This window comes from Triturus cristatus, chromosome 3_1 (genome assembly GCF_964204655.1).
Source record: "Triturus cristatus chromosome 3_1, aTriCri1.1, whole genome shotgun sequence".
NCBI classification, from domain to species: Eukaryota; Metazoa; Chordata; class Amphibia; order Caudata; family Salamandridae; genus Triturus; species Triturus cristatus.
In genome coordinates, this window is record NC_140583.1 from 216,422,706 (window position 1) to 216,437,625 (window position 14,920).

The 14,920-nt window shown below is 46.8% G+C and overlaps 1 protein-coding gene across 1 annotated transcript in view; it reads left to right on the forward strand.

The window, feature by feature from the left end:
* The window catches only part of ETFA (electron transfer flavoprotein subunit alpha), a 300,814-nt gene that overhangs the window by 76,812 nt on the left and 209,082 nt on the right, over positions 1-14,920 (forward strand). The window lies entirely within an intron of this gene.

The following is a 14,920-nucleotide window of genomic DNA, read 5'->3' on the forward strand; positions in this document are numbered from 1 at the left end:
TAAGATACACAGGGAGAAGAGAGAGCTTTTGACACTGCAGACACATGTTAGAGCATATTCATCATTTTGGGCTTCCAGAGAGGTTCATTGAGTGAGTCTTCAGTGGATACAACAATCCAGAAGACACTGTCCGAGTGAATGGTCACACCTCCTCCCCGTTCCACATACAGAGAGGGACTCGACAGGGCTGCCCTCTCTGTCCCTTACTTTTTGCCTTATACATGGAGCCCATGGCTCAGCGTATTCGAGATAACCCTCTAGTCCCTGGCATTCGCTTTCGGGGGATACACACACGCTCAGTCTATACGTGGACGATGTAATGGTGACATTGGAAAACCCCCAGTCCTCTATACCGGCGGTGTTGTCGGAATTGGATAACTTTTCCCATGCTGCTGGATTCAAAATAAATGTCCATAAATCGCAGGCCCTCAATCTTACCCTGAAGCTCTCCACACTTAGTTCTGTGAAGGATATTTTCCCTATCCAATGGGCCACAGTGGCGATTCCCTACTTAGGGATTCAATTCTCGGCATCCATACCTGACACCGTAACGCTGAACTATTCTGCTCTGCTTCGACAGGTAAGGGAAGACTTCTGCAGATGGCGGCCTCATGCGCTGTCCTGGCTTGGCTGGATAACATCTGTCAAAATGTCTATATTGCCAAAGATTTTATTCCTATCCCAGATCCTGGATTTGGAACCACCCTCGGGCATGCTGTGCATGCTCCAGCAGGAGCTAGAAGCCTTCATCTGGGTGGGCAAGAGACCTAGAATGCGGCGCAACCTTGGCTACAGGCCTCCGGGGGAGGGGGGCCTGGGGATCCCAAACCTACAGGATTACTACTGGGCGGTCCAGATCAGGGTGTTCGTGGAATGGTCACGCCCGGGGTCCGAAAGCACTGGCTTTTCATAAATAGAGCGTTAGCAGGGAAAACACTATGGAAGATTCCCTCCCTACCTAAAGCGGCCAGACCTAGGAATCTCTATCTCTCGTTCGTAACGAGAGTCCCTCTAAAGTCCTGGGATAAAATAGCGGTCAAGAGCAACCTCACTACCTTTCCGTCCCTTTTGACTCCCATTGTTGTTCCTTTTCCCAGGCATGGATGCAAGGGCTTTTGCACGGTGGACAAGGGAAGGAGGTAGATCGATTGGACTCCTCTTCCACGAGGAGGTCCCGCTCTCCATTGAGGACCTCCGTTGTCAACATGGATTCCCTGAATCAGAACGCTTTCATTACCAACAGCCAAGACGCTGGGTCATGCATCCAGAAGTCCGCCCTCTGATGCACCGTCACCTCACTGCATTTGAAAAGTGGCTACTATCTAAAACGGACAACACCCATCTCATATCGCAGCTATACTGCTTAATCAGACAGGCCCCAACACCTCACAAGACGCTGAGCCAAAAGAGATGGTAACTAGAACGCACACTCACCCAGCGGGAGTGAGAGGACATCTATTACAGAGCCAAACACATTACACTTAACGTGGCCAGTGTGTAGACGGCCACTAATATAACAACCTACTGGTACTATACCCCTGTTAGGCTCCACAAATGCAACCCATCAAAAGATCCTCTGTTCTGGCGTGGATGTGGCCAACGAGGCACACTGACACACATATTATGGGACTGCCATAGTTTAAAGCCTTACTGGGTGCAAGTACTACAGGATATACATGCTCACTTCGATATGGAACTGCCCCGTTTCCCAGCATACATTCTTTTGGGGTTACCGAACGCTCTCATGTTCCCTCTCAAATCACACAGGAGTCGCCAAATAGCTCTGGCTGTGGGGGGGCTCTCCAAAATATTCTTACACATTGGGGAACCAGCCGCCTTCCTACCCACACGGGCTAGCTGCATCGCATGTGGTACATTCTGGGTATGGAGGGGATTTCCCTGTCTCTGGTTGACAAGAGTGCTTCTTTCCCCACCCTTTGGGAACCCTTTCTATCGCTGCTATCAACCGAATTCAATGAATTCACCTGCCCTAAATATCTAAGGTTACTGCGCCTTTGTGCACAAACACAAGTTGGCCCTCGGGGCACGGAATAACTGGGGTGGACATATTATAGGGGGGACGGGAGGAGGGGCGGTTTTTCTCGGGGTGGGGGGATGATGTCGGGGTTGTTAAGTCAATGACATTATAGCTTTCCCCACATTGTGGGAGGGCCGAATATACCTTTCGTACTGCCAATGTTGTATTATTTGAAGTAAAAAATTCAATAAAGAAACTTAAACCTAAGCTGTGTCTGCCATGAAGCCGCTGTCCAAGCCACGCCCCCAGTCCTTTATATTTTGACAAGAAGAATTTGTATGGTTCTTTTTCATGAGAATTGTAATTAGACCTCCATTTCCTCTCCTGCCTTCTACAATTTTGTTGTTCCAAGTCGAAGGGCTCCTGTAAACCCAGGGAGCAGAGGGTTTTTACTTTCCTTTTTTGGTAGGGGCGGAGTGTGGGAAGACAGTATCTAACCAGTTCTGGTATTCCTGAGTAGCTTGCTCAGGATCTTGAGAGAGAGCAGGCTGGGAGTCAGTGAGGTGTTGCTGGAGTAAGTTATAATCGGGGTTGTTCCATGCACGATAGGAGGTGGAACCGCTATACTACTTTGTATCAAGAATAGAGATAGGGCTATTTAATTCAAAGACATTAGCAGAGCGATCAGACCCAGATAGCGGTAAGTGTTTCAAAATTGAGATGGACGTGTTATTTGAGAAGATAGCATCTAATGTGCGGCCTGCTGAATAAGTGGCCTGATGTAACAGCTGTTGAAGACCAAATTCATTCCTGGTTTCTAAATTAGCCATAGTATCTTCATTGTCGAGAATATCCAGGTCAAAATATAGATCATTTAAAACTGTGTAGTCGTTATTACTGATCTCATTTTCCAAGAGGGTGCTGATAGAGTTTAAAAACCCACGTCTGTAGCCGGGTAGACAATACAAGAGTGATCTTCTAAAGGATTGTTTCTTGGTTAACTCTAAGAAGTAGGATAGTGCTTCACACGGTTTATTAGATGTGGGTACAAATCTGGCCTTAAGCCAATCTCTATAAATGACTACGAACCCTCTGCCACTTTTAGAGGGTCTATGTCTAAACATAGAATAGCCAGAGGTAATTGCATTAAGTCACGAATGGAAGAGCTGTTGGCCTTGGTTTCTGTGACAAAAATAATGTCCAACTGGTGACAATCTAATAATTCTACCATTTCAATAGCGTGTTTCACCAGGTAGCGCGCGTTTATAAGAGCACAATGAAATCTTGATTGTGAGCATTTAGGAGTGTGTTTGGGGGCTTTGATGCGAGGGAGGTACAGGGATGGCAAATCCACATTGGTTGCACACAGCCTTGAACCCTGAGCAGAGATTAATCATGCTGAAGCAGATGCAGCTTACTTTGACATGTTTGTAATTCCTTACCTCAGTAAATGATCATGTTGCCGCGATCTGGATTGAAACCGGCAGGGGTTCCATCGCTCTGTGGGATATGGGCGCAGACGGGCTTGCCTTTGGCGTACCCGCTGCGTGGGCACGCTGAGCTGAGATTTTAAATAGCCCTCCATCCGAGGGTGGGCGTATCTACACTCCAGCACTGGAGCGCAAGTGCTCCTAAATATTATTTGGTCAAAGTAAGGAGGGACAAATCCAGGGCCCAGCAATCCAGCTAACCCTGCAGAGACTGCCCTGCTAGAGAAAGTTACTGAGAACTAAAATAAACCAAATAAGAAGGTGAGAATATTGTAGGAGAGTAGGGTCTGCTTTCTATGGTCACCCCCACTTTTTGCTTTTGCTTCACTGGTTTTCGACTTAGATGTGGCTGTGGGCCTGCTAATCAGACCCACAGCCCAGCTGTTCTCTCTCTAAATTCATACTATGTACTTTAGGTACATAACCCAATTGGTAAGGATCATCCTCTAGGGCCCTGTACAGTGTACCTTAGATACCCAGGGCATGGGTGTACCCTAGGCCTACCAGGGGCTGCAGCATGTATTATGCCACCCCTGGCTGGCCTCCCATCATGACACAACTGGCTGATCACTCAGCTGGGGCAAGGTCGTGTAATCACCCCTTGCTTAGGTATAGTATTCCTATACCTACCTTATATATAGACACATGGGTAACCTTTCAGTCACTCCTATGGCAGGCCTTAACAATCCTGAAGGCAGAGTGCTTGGTAACATGTGAGATGGTGCTCTAGCATGAGCTGAGCCTGTCTGCAGCTTTCGGAACCATGTCCTTATAGCTGTTCTATGATATCGCCTACCATATACTCTTAAAGTGCCTTATAATCCTCGCGGTTATGGTAACTATGGTTTGGCTTATCAAAACATGTTGTGTAAGGTGTCTAACACTTTGGAATACTACCCCCACACCATTTCTGGCGATTAGGATAGTATTCCCCCCTTCTAGAGGGAGAAGACATGTTGAAGACCTATTACCCAGTTAAAGTTAACCAAAGCCCCAGCATCACAAAATGGATGCTGCTGCCACAGACACAAGTCTGACCTCCTGCTACTGGGAGTCCTTCCAGCGAGGGAGGCTTGGACAATAGGTTTCCTGCCTTGGGAGGTGCTAGCACCACCCTAGACAGGACTTAGTGTATTGGGGCAGGGAGGGATGAAAGAAACGAGACACTGCCTGAGGCACACAAGGTGTCCCATGCACAGTCCGGTTCAAACCGGTGCTGGGGCACTCCAGCCCCAGTCCTGGCGCGAAACTGGACAAAGGGAAGGGGGTGTAACCACCCCCCTCCCTGGTTCCACCCAAAGGAGGGACCTAGCAGGTAACCCAGCCCCCCAGATTAGTATAAGAGTGGGAGCTGAGGCCCTTCTGCATTTCCCTGCTCGACGCGTCTGTCCGGTTACTGGCCCGCCGGCTAGTAGCCTCAGTAACGACGAACCCTCAAACTTTCCACCGCTGGTTTGGCTTCTCCAGACTGGCCCTTGCTTCCCTGCGAAAGAGAAGCACCTCAGGCCTTCCTGGTCTGCAACAGAAGCGAATCCTTCATCCTGCGTGGGTTGCGCTTGCCAAGGCTTGTTGGGTCCGAACTCGACATCGACGCCGCCAACAGCAAGAGCCTTCGTGGGACAGCTCGCCTCCTGGTTCTGGCCGTCCTCGACGCCTCCTGGTACACGTGGCTGCTGCGAGAAGCTTCACCTCTTCACCTGCATCTTCACGACATCGCCTGGTTCCTTCCCGGTTCCTGGCTGGTGACCTAGACTCGTTCCCCTCTCCTTGCAGGTATCCTCCTTCTTGATTCCAACCTTGGAATCCACCGGACACTCTTCACTGACTGCCTGTCAGCACCTTTTCTTCAGGCATCCATAGGAGTCGACGACGAAACTCGACGCAAGTTCACACCTATGCACCCGCAGCCCGTGGGCTAGGTAAACTGAGTACTCCGGTGCTCACAAGGGTATTGACTATCCTAGGGTCTAGTTTCCAAGTCTCTAACTCCTAGCTCTTTCCGAAGTGTCCTAAAACTCTTTATTTCTAAACATCACTATTTCTGTCGACTTTAACGCATTACGCATGAGTGTTTCCACTCTGCACCTGAATCCCGTGGGCCTCCCACTGCCTAGTAACTGGTAGTATAGTGTAGCCCCAGCGATTCCCTAGGCCTAACCTGTGTTCGTGACAGTGGTCCTTATACCACTTACTTAGTATATGGTTTGCGTGGCCCATAGGGCCTAACTGTATTACTTACCTGTGTGACTTATGTATGCTTAAATAAGACTGTGTTGTACTTACCTCGAATCTCATAAAGAGTGCTGAGGGTATTTTGACTAGAATAAATACATTCTATTTTCATATATCTGTTGTGGTGTCCTTTCATTTCGTATTCAAGGGATTGCAAATGGTATAACAGCTGCCTTCACATGCCATACAGAGTTTAGCCTAAGACTGCTCTTGTCCATGCTACCAATAGGATAGCTGGTCTATAAGGTTGACTTTACAACCAATCACCATAAGGGTTGTTTGGACTGATACAGGGTGTACACTAGAACTAGTGACATCATATATCAGGCCAACTTCTCACAAATATAACTTATAAAATGAATAAAAACAAAGAACAAACCTTTTCCAAGATGTCGCTCAATGTCGAGGGACCAAGGCAACTCCGAAAACCGGCACTGATTGTCTATTACACATCATGCCTTCGAGGGAAATAAAATTCAGTTCACGCAATAACAGTCTCACGAATGCTCAGCTGCGCTGCGATGACCTGAGATTTAAATAGCCCTCCATCTGTGGGTGGGCGTTTCTTCACGCTGTCGCTGGAGCGTGCGTGCTCCTTAAAATTATTAGCTCAAAGTAAAGAGGGGCAAATCCATGGCCCAGCAACCCGCTAACCCTGCAGAGGCTCCCCTGCGAGAGAAAGTTACTGGGAACTAAAATAAACCAAATAAGAAGGTGAAATATATAACATATAAAATTAATAAAAACAGGGAACAAACCCTTTCCAAGATGGTGGCGAATGTCGAGGGACCCAGGCAACTTTGAAAAGCGACACCGAGTGTCTATTACACTCAGTGCCTACAAGGAAAATAAAATTCAGTTCACACAATAACAGTCTCACTAATGCCCAGCTGAGGTGCGTGCTCGCTCCACTGCTTTTTAATTTATACACAGCAGATCTGCCAGCCGCAATTAAGGTACAAGGACCTGTCCCCCTAAATTAGTATCATTACACTTACAGTCCCTTCAGTATATAGATGACACACTGATCCTGGATCACACTGCAACGGATCTATAAAAAGCCCTCAATGCACTAAACATCTATAATACAACTGACAATTTACATTTGGAATTTTAGTTGGCTGTATTGGGGTCTAGTAACAAGTACTGTGAGCGAAATCACTGATCAATTGGGAACCAGTTTGCAGTAAGACAAAGAAAGTACTGCTGTTTAGGAGTCTAGTTTGATGACGAAGGCTCCCCAAGAGAGCTCCTTGATTACCCAAACTCCAAAGCAGCTTCACTTAGGCACGCTATCAATTATCTTCACAACAAACTGGATGCTTCCTTCATAACACATTTTCTTATGTTTATACATATACAAAGTACTTGCCTTCTTTAGTTCACTCTGGAGTCTACCAGCATCTTCAGCACTGTTTAAAAAAGTGTTGAAAAATCAAGTGAAAGCCATTTCATATGCAGAAGATGTGGCCACCTTCCAAAGTAAAAGGACTTCTTCGTTCACGGTTGACTCATATACAGACGATGTAACTCTGGCCTAACTGGTAACTACCACGTCTAAGTCGGTTAGACATTCTTTTTTATGTCAACGGCCTTATTAAATTCCTGTTTTAGAATTTCTCCAGGAATGGTCTACTTACACCTGTTACAACATCAGCTGCTGCTTATGCGGCTACAAGAATGAGTCTCCGACACGAATTGTATGTACATATTCCCACCTCCCCGAAATAAGTAAATGGTTACGTCCTAGTCTTCTAAAACATGGCTGCTGCCTGGTCAATTAGGATGTACGTTATGCTCTAAATGGGGACAATTTGCAAATATTATATGCTTTATTCAGAACCATGCACCAGGCAGTTAAGCTGGTAACTGCAAAGGATGACGCAATAGGGGCTACTTGATTTTAGATTTCAATTTTATTGTATTATTTCATACTGTTTTAATATGCCTAGAGTACTGCTGGATAGATTTTAAAGGATGTTTTACATTTTTAATGAATTTTAAGGAAGTGTCGGTTGAGTGTTGGTGGTATTTTCCCGTTTTAAGATTTTAATTAACCAAATAAACGATCCATTCATTCATGCCATGCAGAGGACTTTTCTGTCCCAACAGCAGCCTTCATCTTTTGGGACCTTACACAATATCATTCCTCATCCTCAATAGATGCCTTTACAAGATTGGCATTCAAGTGCATGCTCTCTGCTCGATCAGGGCCGGACTGAGAACCAAAACCGGCCCTGGCAAAGTGCTCGGACGGCCCCCCCGGGGCTTGGGGGTGCCGCTGAGCGCTTTGCCAGGGCCGTGTTTCAGCCGATTTTGTTACAGGGCCGATTTTGCAGCTATTCTGCAAAAACGGCCCTGTAACAAAAACGGCCCCAAGGGGCCAAAACCGGCCCCCACCCGTGCGGCGCACCGGGGAATTACCCGGTGCCTGCTACGGCCAGTCCGGCCCTGTGCTCGATCGACTCCTTTTCGACGGAAATAACTCAAACGGTCAGCCTAATATCATACACTTCAGAAGCCTGTAAACTCTTCTGCAGAGTTCCTCAGGGCTCATCCCACAGCCCTATGCTCTTTAACACGCATAGGACTCCACTAGCCACCGTCATCCGCATCCATGACACCAACATGCTCTCATATAAGGACGACACACAACTCATACTGTCCCTTTGACACAAAACCCCAACACAAGGAAAAAGTTCACTGCCTGCATAATCGAGTTTGCTACCTGGATAAAGTCCACTGGCTCAAGCTCACCATCGACAAGACTGAAGTAGTGAATTTTGGAAAAAACATCTTACTCTGGGACTCTACCTGGCGGCTGGCTGACCTCAGACCCACACCTACCCCCCACCTCTCATGCCAGAAACCTCAGGATCATCATTGACAACAAGCTGGACATGTCTGCACAAGTCCAGGCTGTCATAGCTTCCTGTTACCTCACCCTGAGGATGCTGAAGATCTTCAAATGGCTCCTGACAACACCAGAAAAAACATTGCCTACGTCTTCACCAACAGGTTGGCCTATGGAACACCCTTTATGTCGAAATCGCCAAGCAACTTACCAGAGGCCTACAAACCATCCAGAATGCCGCTGCCAGACTGATCTTCAACCTTCTATGCAGCACTCATGGCATCACACCTCAGGGACTTCCATTGGTTCCCAATACCCAAGCGCACTCACCCACACAACACAGGTTCAAACTACCTGAACAATCTCATCTCCTTCCATCAACCAGCCATACACCTCCCTCGCGGGTGATAGCGCGCCCTACAAATACACATCACCTAACCTAATGCAACCTGTCTAAATTAAATCTAGACTTCTAATTTTTCCAGTTCCATATGAGTAGACGATTCAGTCCAGTATCTTGCTTTGGATTGTGGTATGTGTAGCACTGTATTTATAACACGATAATTGTGACTGACTACCAGAAGGCAAATCCAAGAATTGGTGTTGATCAGTTGCACATACATGGAGCTCAGAAACTGTAAGTTTCGAGAGTCTGAGAAACAATACATCTATACCAAAATATTTACCACTTCCACATCAAGTATTTGAACCTACTTAACTCTCTGTCTAGACTACATGCTTCATCAGCAGGAACGTATACATTTGGAACATGAGATATATTTCCATTTAACACTTACAGAGGAAGTATTGTCAGAGTGAATTTACTGCAGTAAAGCCGAACAAGTAAATACTGGACTGTGATCACAAGTGACTCCCTGGCTACATGTACTTGCAGTGACATTGCAAGGATGCCATGGGCCCTAAAAAAGAATGAAAGCCAGCCTGTACTGCCTGCAACACTGCTAGCCTCCCTGTACTTTACAAACTGAACTTACCGCAAATAATTGGGCTCCATAGGCTGTAGGGGTGTCCTGCTCATGCAGAGGCACCCTCTCACTTACAACCAAGCACCCTGCCTGTAGGATTGATAAGGCCTGCTATAGAGGTGACTTATAGGTTTTAAGTGCAGTGACCCTAGATTTAGGAAACCTATATCGTTAGTAAATTGTGCTAGCACCAGCTTACACAGGTTGCAATGGCAGGCCTGTAGTTCCATTTTGAGTGGTCTCTCATGGGTGGCATAATGCATGCTTCAGCCAATGGGGGACCTCTAGGGTACCTGTGCCCTGGGTACCTTAGTACCATATACTAGGGACTGATAAGGATACCCAAGTATCCAATCTGGGATGTACCCAAGTACTGAAAATACCAATTTAAAAGAGAAATCAGATAGACTGGGGTCCTGATTAGCAGGATCCCAGTCAGACTAGTCAGTAACAGCTTAGCACCAGGCAAAAAGTGTGGCTAACCATAAAAGCAGATCCTACTTTCCTACACATTTTCCACTAATTTAGTTGGCACAGGGCGTTGTGAAATGTGGCAGTAGTTAGACATGACCTCTTTATCTGCTGAGGGTTTTTCCAGAACGGGGGGAACCCGAGTGTGCCAAGATGTTAGGAACCACCATAAAACTGATAGAAGCATTAGAAAGAGTACCAAGTATTGAATGCATCAAGTATAACCCTTGTTTCAGTGTCTGAAATTGGGCGGGAAGCTGAAAGGAAGGCTCCATTGGGAACATAGGAATCATTGTCCCAGCAGTTAAGGGCAGATGGAGAGGATTGACTCCCAAAACTGTTTTGAATTTTGACTATTTAATCCAGAGAAAAAGGAGGCAGGTTGATTTCTGAGCTCCACAGAAGGGATATTGGAATGAGGCAATTATGTCAGTGAAGTGCATTACTAATGAGCGTGTGATATTGCCTGGTGCCTAGCCTGTAAGTAATTGTATCTTCAGGATGATTCAAGGCTCTCCATGTGTTGTATGTTATTGTGATTGATTTTGTAATTAATGTGATGTGTTTTTATTATGTATTGTCTATTGTTATGTACTTTTATGGATTGAAAAACATCCGAAATAAAGTCTCTATCTATCTATCTATCAAGGCTCTCCATTGGCGCTCTAAGGTCTTCGAGTGAATTTTAGAAGTGCCTAGCGTCTCTGAATACCAAGAGGTGGAGGCCTGCTTTCCGTGGGTGTGAAATCTTTTCAGAGGGGCAGTGGAATTGAGCTATTCATTAACTCAGTTATAAAAATCGAGCATGCTTTCGTCACCTCCACTTTTAGTTTGAGGTACAAATTGTGAAGGACCTCACACAGTTTGATGTGGTAAATTTTGGACCAAGCAGGAAAAAGGGAGGAAGAGTAGTTGTATCAACAACTGACGAGATGCAACGGGTAGACAGAAACACCAAAGTGGTCATTCCAGGAGAGAGAAGTAGGAGCTGCCACCAGAGACTGTAATATTTTTTTAAAACAGGATCTAATAAGTGCCCTCCTAAATGTGTGCGTGATGAGTCACAATTAGAGTCAAACCTAGTGAAGCTAGTTCCCGTGTTCCGGAGTTGGAGTAGGGATTTAGTGCAGCCTCTAGTTGGTAGCATTAAGGACATAAGGAACTAGAAGGCTAGCCAATCTCGAGCTAAACATAGCCTGGTGCCCAGGGAACTTATAAATATGAGCCACAGCAAAAGTAAATAAACAAGTCATTTAAAAATTAAAAAGAAGGGGTTTTGTGTCCTCAATGGCAGGGGTATCGATAAGGTTGCAGGAGAACCATGTATGATAACCAGTTGCCACGCCTGAGTCAAGTTTGATAGTTCGGTCATGATGAACCAATGAATAGCCTGTTGTGATAGCAGTGGCAATGTCATGGTCAAACCAAGGTTGAAACCAAGTTTTAGTTGGTCTTTATGCAGCGAAATGCACATTAATGGAGAAGCAGATCAGGTGGCGAGGTAGAGGCGGGTGTTTCTAATGGCTCAGCAAGCAAAGAGGTTAACAGTAGGACTCGAGTCGAGGATAGACGCGGGGGCAGTGGCAGTGCCTTTCAGCCGCCTGGTGTTGCTACCGGCTGATGCAGATTTAATTTTAAACTCTGTCATTCACGGATTGTTTTAATACGTTGAACATTCTTTTGGGGGCATTTTAGTGTCTTACCTGGGTGAATAGCTTGGAGGCCTGGGCTCAGTCTTGTTTCATTCCCGCCCCGGTCCGACGCGGTAACTAGTACCGTTGCGCGGAGGGCGGGGAAGGTGAGAGCCAGGCACTTCTGATTAGCGGTCTAGTTGTGGGGACTAGGCAGGGATAAAGACGCATTTCCCCCCTGGCTGTTCTGGTGTAGAACTACAGTACAGCTTCCAGGAATTGCATGCCTTGTGCCCCCCAATGGCGGAGCCGTGCAAACATAACATGGAAGGAGGAAGTATGGGAAGGGACTGTAGGCATTGCCCATTTAAGTTTAGTGTGGGGAGGGAAGTGAAGGAGGCAATCTCTGCTTTGAACTGTTGGCTGTTGAACTGTCGATCACTCAGGAAGCATAGACTAGAGAGCTTGGACTTGCTTTTAGATGGTCAGACAGATGTGATGTTTCTCACTGAGACTTGGCTGGATGAGGACTCTGCGCCAGAGATCCTTGAGGCATTACCCAGTGGCTATGCGATCACTAGGATAGACAGGGACTCCGGCAGAGGAGGGGGATTGGCAATTATATTTAAACACACCATCCAATGCTTCCTCGAGCCTGTTAATATTGCTGATAGCGAGGCTGGCCTTTTTACAATCAGAGTGGCTATTAACTATATCGTGAATTGGCTTCTGGTCTACAGACCTCCCGGATATCCCACTCGCTTTTCATCCAAGCTTGATAGATTGTCTCACCCAACCAGCATTGTGTTATGATAAACATCTAGTGCTGGGGGACCTCAATCTTGAGGATGCGAAGAGTGTGGTGGCAGGTGAATTATGTCAGGAAATGGCTACCTTACAACTCAGGTTAAAATCTGATTCCCCTACCCATCAGCAGGGCCATCTGCTTGACCCCATTTTTACGAATTGGGAAGACATAGCGGTTAACCCACCTCTGCCAATGGTATGGACAGATCATTTTTTGGTCCCGTTTGTTATGTTGTTGCCTGGGCCTAAGGTGCAGGAGCAATTTAAGGGAGGAATAACATGCCGGAAGTTGGCTGGATTCTCGCCGGGAAAGTTTAACAAAGCCCTTTCGCAGGGGGGGTTACCTGGGGGAACAGATGCTGAAAGTGCCTGTGCAAATTTGGACAAGAGGATTGCGGAGGCACTAGATAGCACTGCCCCCTGGTCACAGAAAATACCGGGTAGAGCACAAAAATCTGCTCCTTGGTATAACGCTGCCTTGAGAAGTGCGAAAGCAGATTGCAAACGCATGGAAAGGTGATGGAGGAAAGACTTCTCGGACTAGGGGAGGAGGGAGTATAAAGTTATATTGAAGAGCTATCATGGGCTTATTAGAAGGGCTAAGGCTTCATACTACCTGGAAAGAATTGGTTCAGCTGGAAATTCGACAAGGGAACTATTTAGGGTTTACAAGGAGATATCGTCCCTAGCCACAGCGGCAGAACCTGTAACGGGCTCGGAAGAGCTATGTAACCGCGTGGCAGATTTATTTTCAGATAAGGTGGAGAAAATCTATTCCACCTTCCCGGATTCTGCCCAAGTAGGCCATGAAACCTTGGAGGAGGCAGGGCGCGTTCAGGAGAGTGGAGGGCTGGACAGCTTTACTGTTCCCCCCCCCCCCACCCCCCCCCTTTCCTGAGCTGCTAATAAATATCTGTTTGAGTGTAAAGTCAGGCTCTCCCAGAGACCCGGCCACCCCTAAAGTGCTTAGAGGGAGCATAGAAATATTGGAGCCGTACATCAGACACCTCGTGGAGGTTTCATTCAGGACATGTACAGTTCCAGGAAGATGGAAGGAAGCAGTGGTCCTTCCATTACCCAAAAAACCGCACTTAAGTCCAGATCAACTCGACATCTTGCACCCAATTTCTTTACTGCCGTACTTCGCAAAGATTGCGAAGAAAGTGGTAAACTGGCAACTCACGGCGCATATTGGGAAATTTAACCTCCTACATCCCACTCAATCTGGATTCAGGGCTTTCCACTCGACAGAATCTGCCCTGCTTCTAGCCACGGAAACTATCAGGCGATATGTGGATGCGGGACAGACGGCTGCCTTGATCCTGTTGAACCTAAGTGCCGCCTTTGAAACTGATGCCCATCACACTCTGGTGCAGTGTTTGAGGAAAGGAGGTGTGTCTGGTAGGGCATTAAGTTCGATGGAATCATTTCTGTCGGAGCGTAGTTTTCAGGTGCGGCAGGGTGCTCACTATTCTAAGGTCATCAAACTGAAACAGGGGGTGCCACAGGGCTCGACCCTGAACCCGACCCGGCTGCGTCTGCTACCTTATTATTCAGGGGACAGCTCCATCCTATTTGTCTGATCTTCTCACTCCCTATATTCCTACACGCCAACTCAGATCAGGTGGGAGAGGTTTGGTGTGCGCTCCTGTTAAGAGAGCTAGGGTGGGTGGGCGGTCCTTTCGTTTTTTTGGCTGCACAGCATTGGAACAAACTCCCTTTGAGCCTCCGGGTGGAGGCCATGGAGGGCACCTTTAGGAAAAATCTGAAAACTCATCTATTTCCCCCGGGATAATTGGGTCTGGCTGGGTTAGGTTGTAGCTTGTCAGGGCAGCTTGCACCGCAGCGCGGGGACACACTGGCCGAGTGTAACCATGCGCTTTATAAATGTGCTTATTATTATTATTATTTATTATTAGATTCTGTCTAACTACTATTTTCAGAGGGTAGACACCGTCTGCCCTGCTGCAAAGCTGGCCACTTTTAGCAGAGTTTCATGTTCCTTCCCTACTTCTCCCGGAATTCATAGAAATATACTGAACTTATCCTGGTGTAATTTTCTGACACCAGGACCCTTTCAGCAGCGCCTGCACTTTGCCTGCTTTTGTTCCTAGCAGCACCCTGCAGACAGGGAAGAGGCTTATCAGATTCCATCTTCACCCATAACAATGGCCGAAATTAAGGGGCCATCAGGCCTCTTCTGTTGGAGTACCCTGGCTGGGAGCTATCTGTAGCCTCAGATGCAATAATGGAGGGGAGAGAAACGCACACCGCTTATCACTTTACAGGTACCTGAGAGGCATGCTTTTGACTTTATTCAGTCCCTGTACATAAGAGAGATGCACATACACTGTGAGAATGTCAAATGTGTTGGTCGCTCCAGTATTTACACAAATAACAATTTCAACACCGCTATTTTGTTTTATTTCTTTTATAGCGATTTAGCACTACTCATCCTAATGCAGGATGTC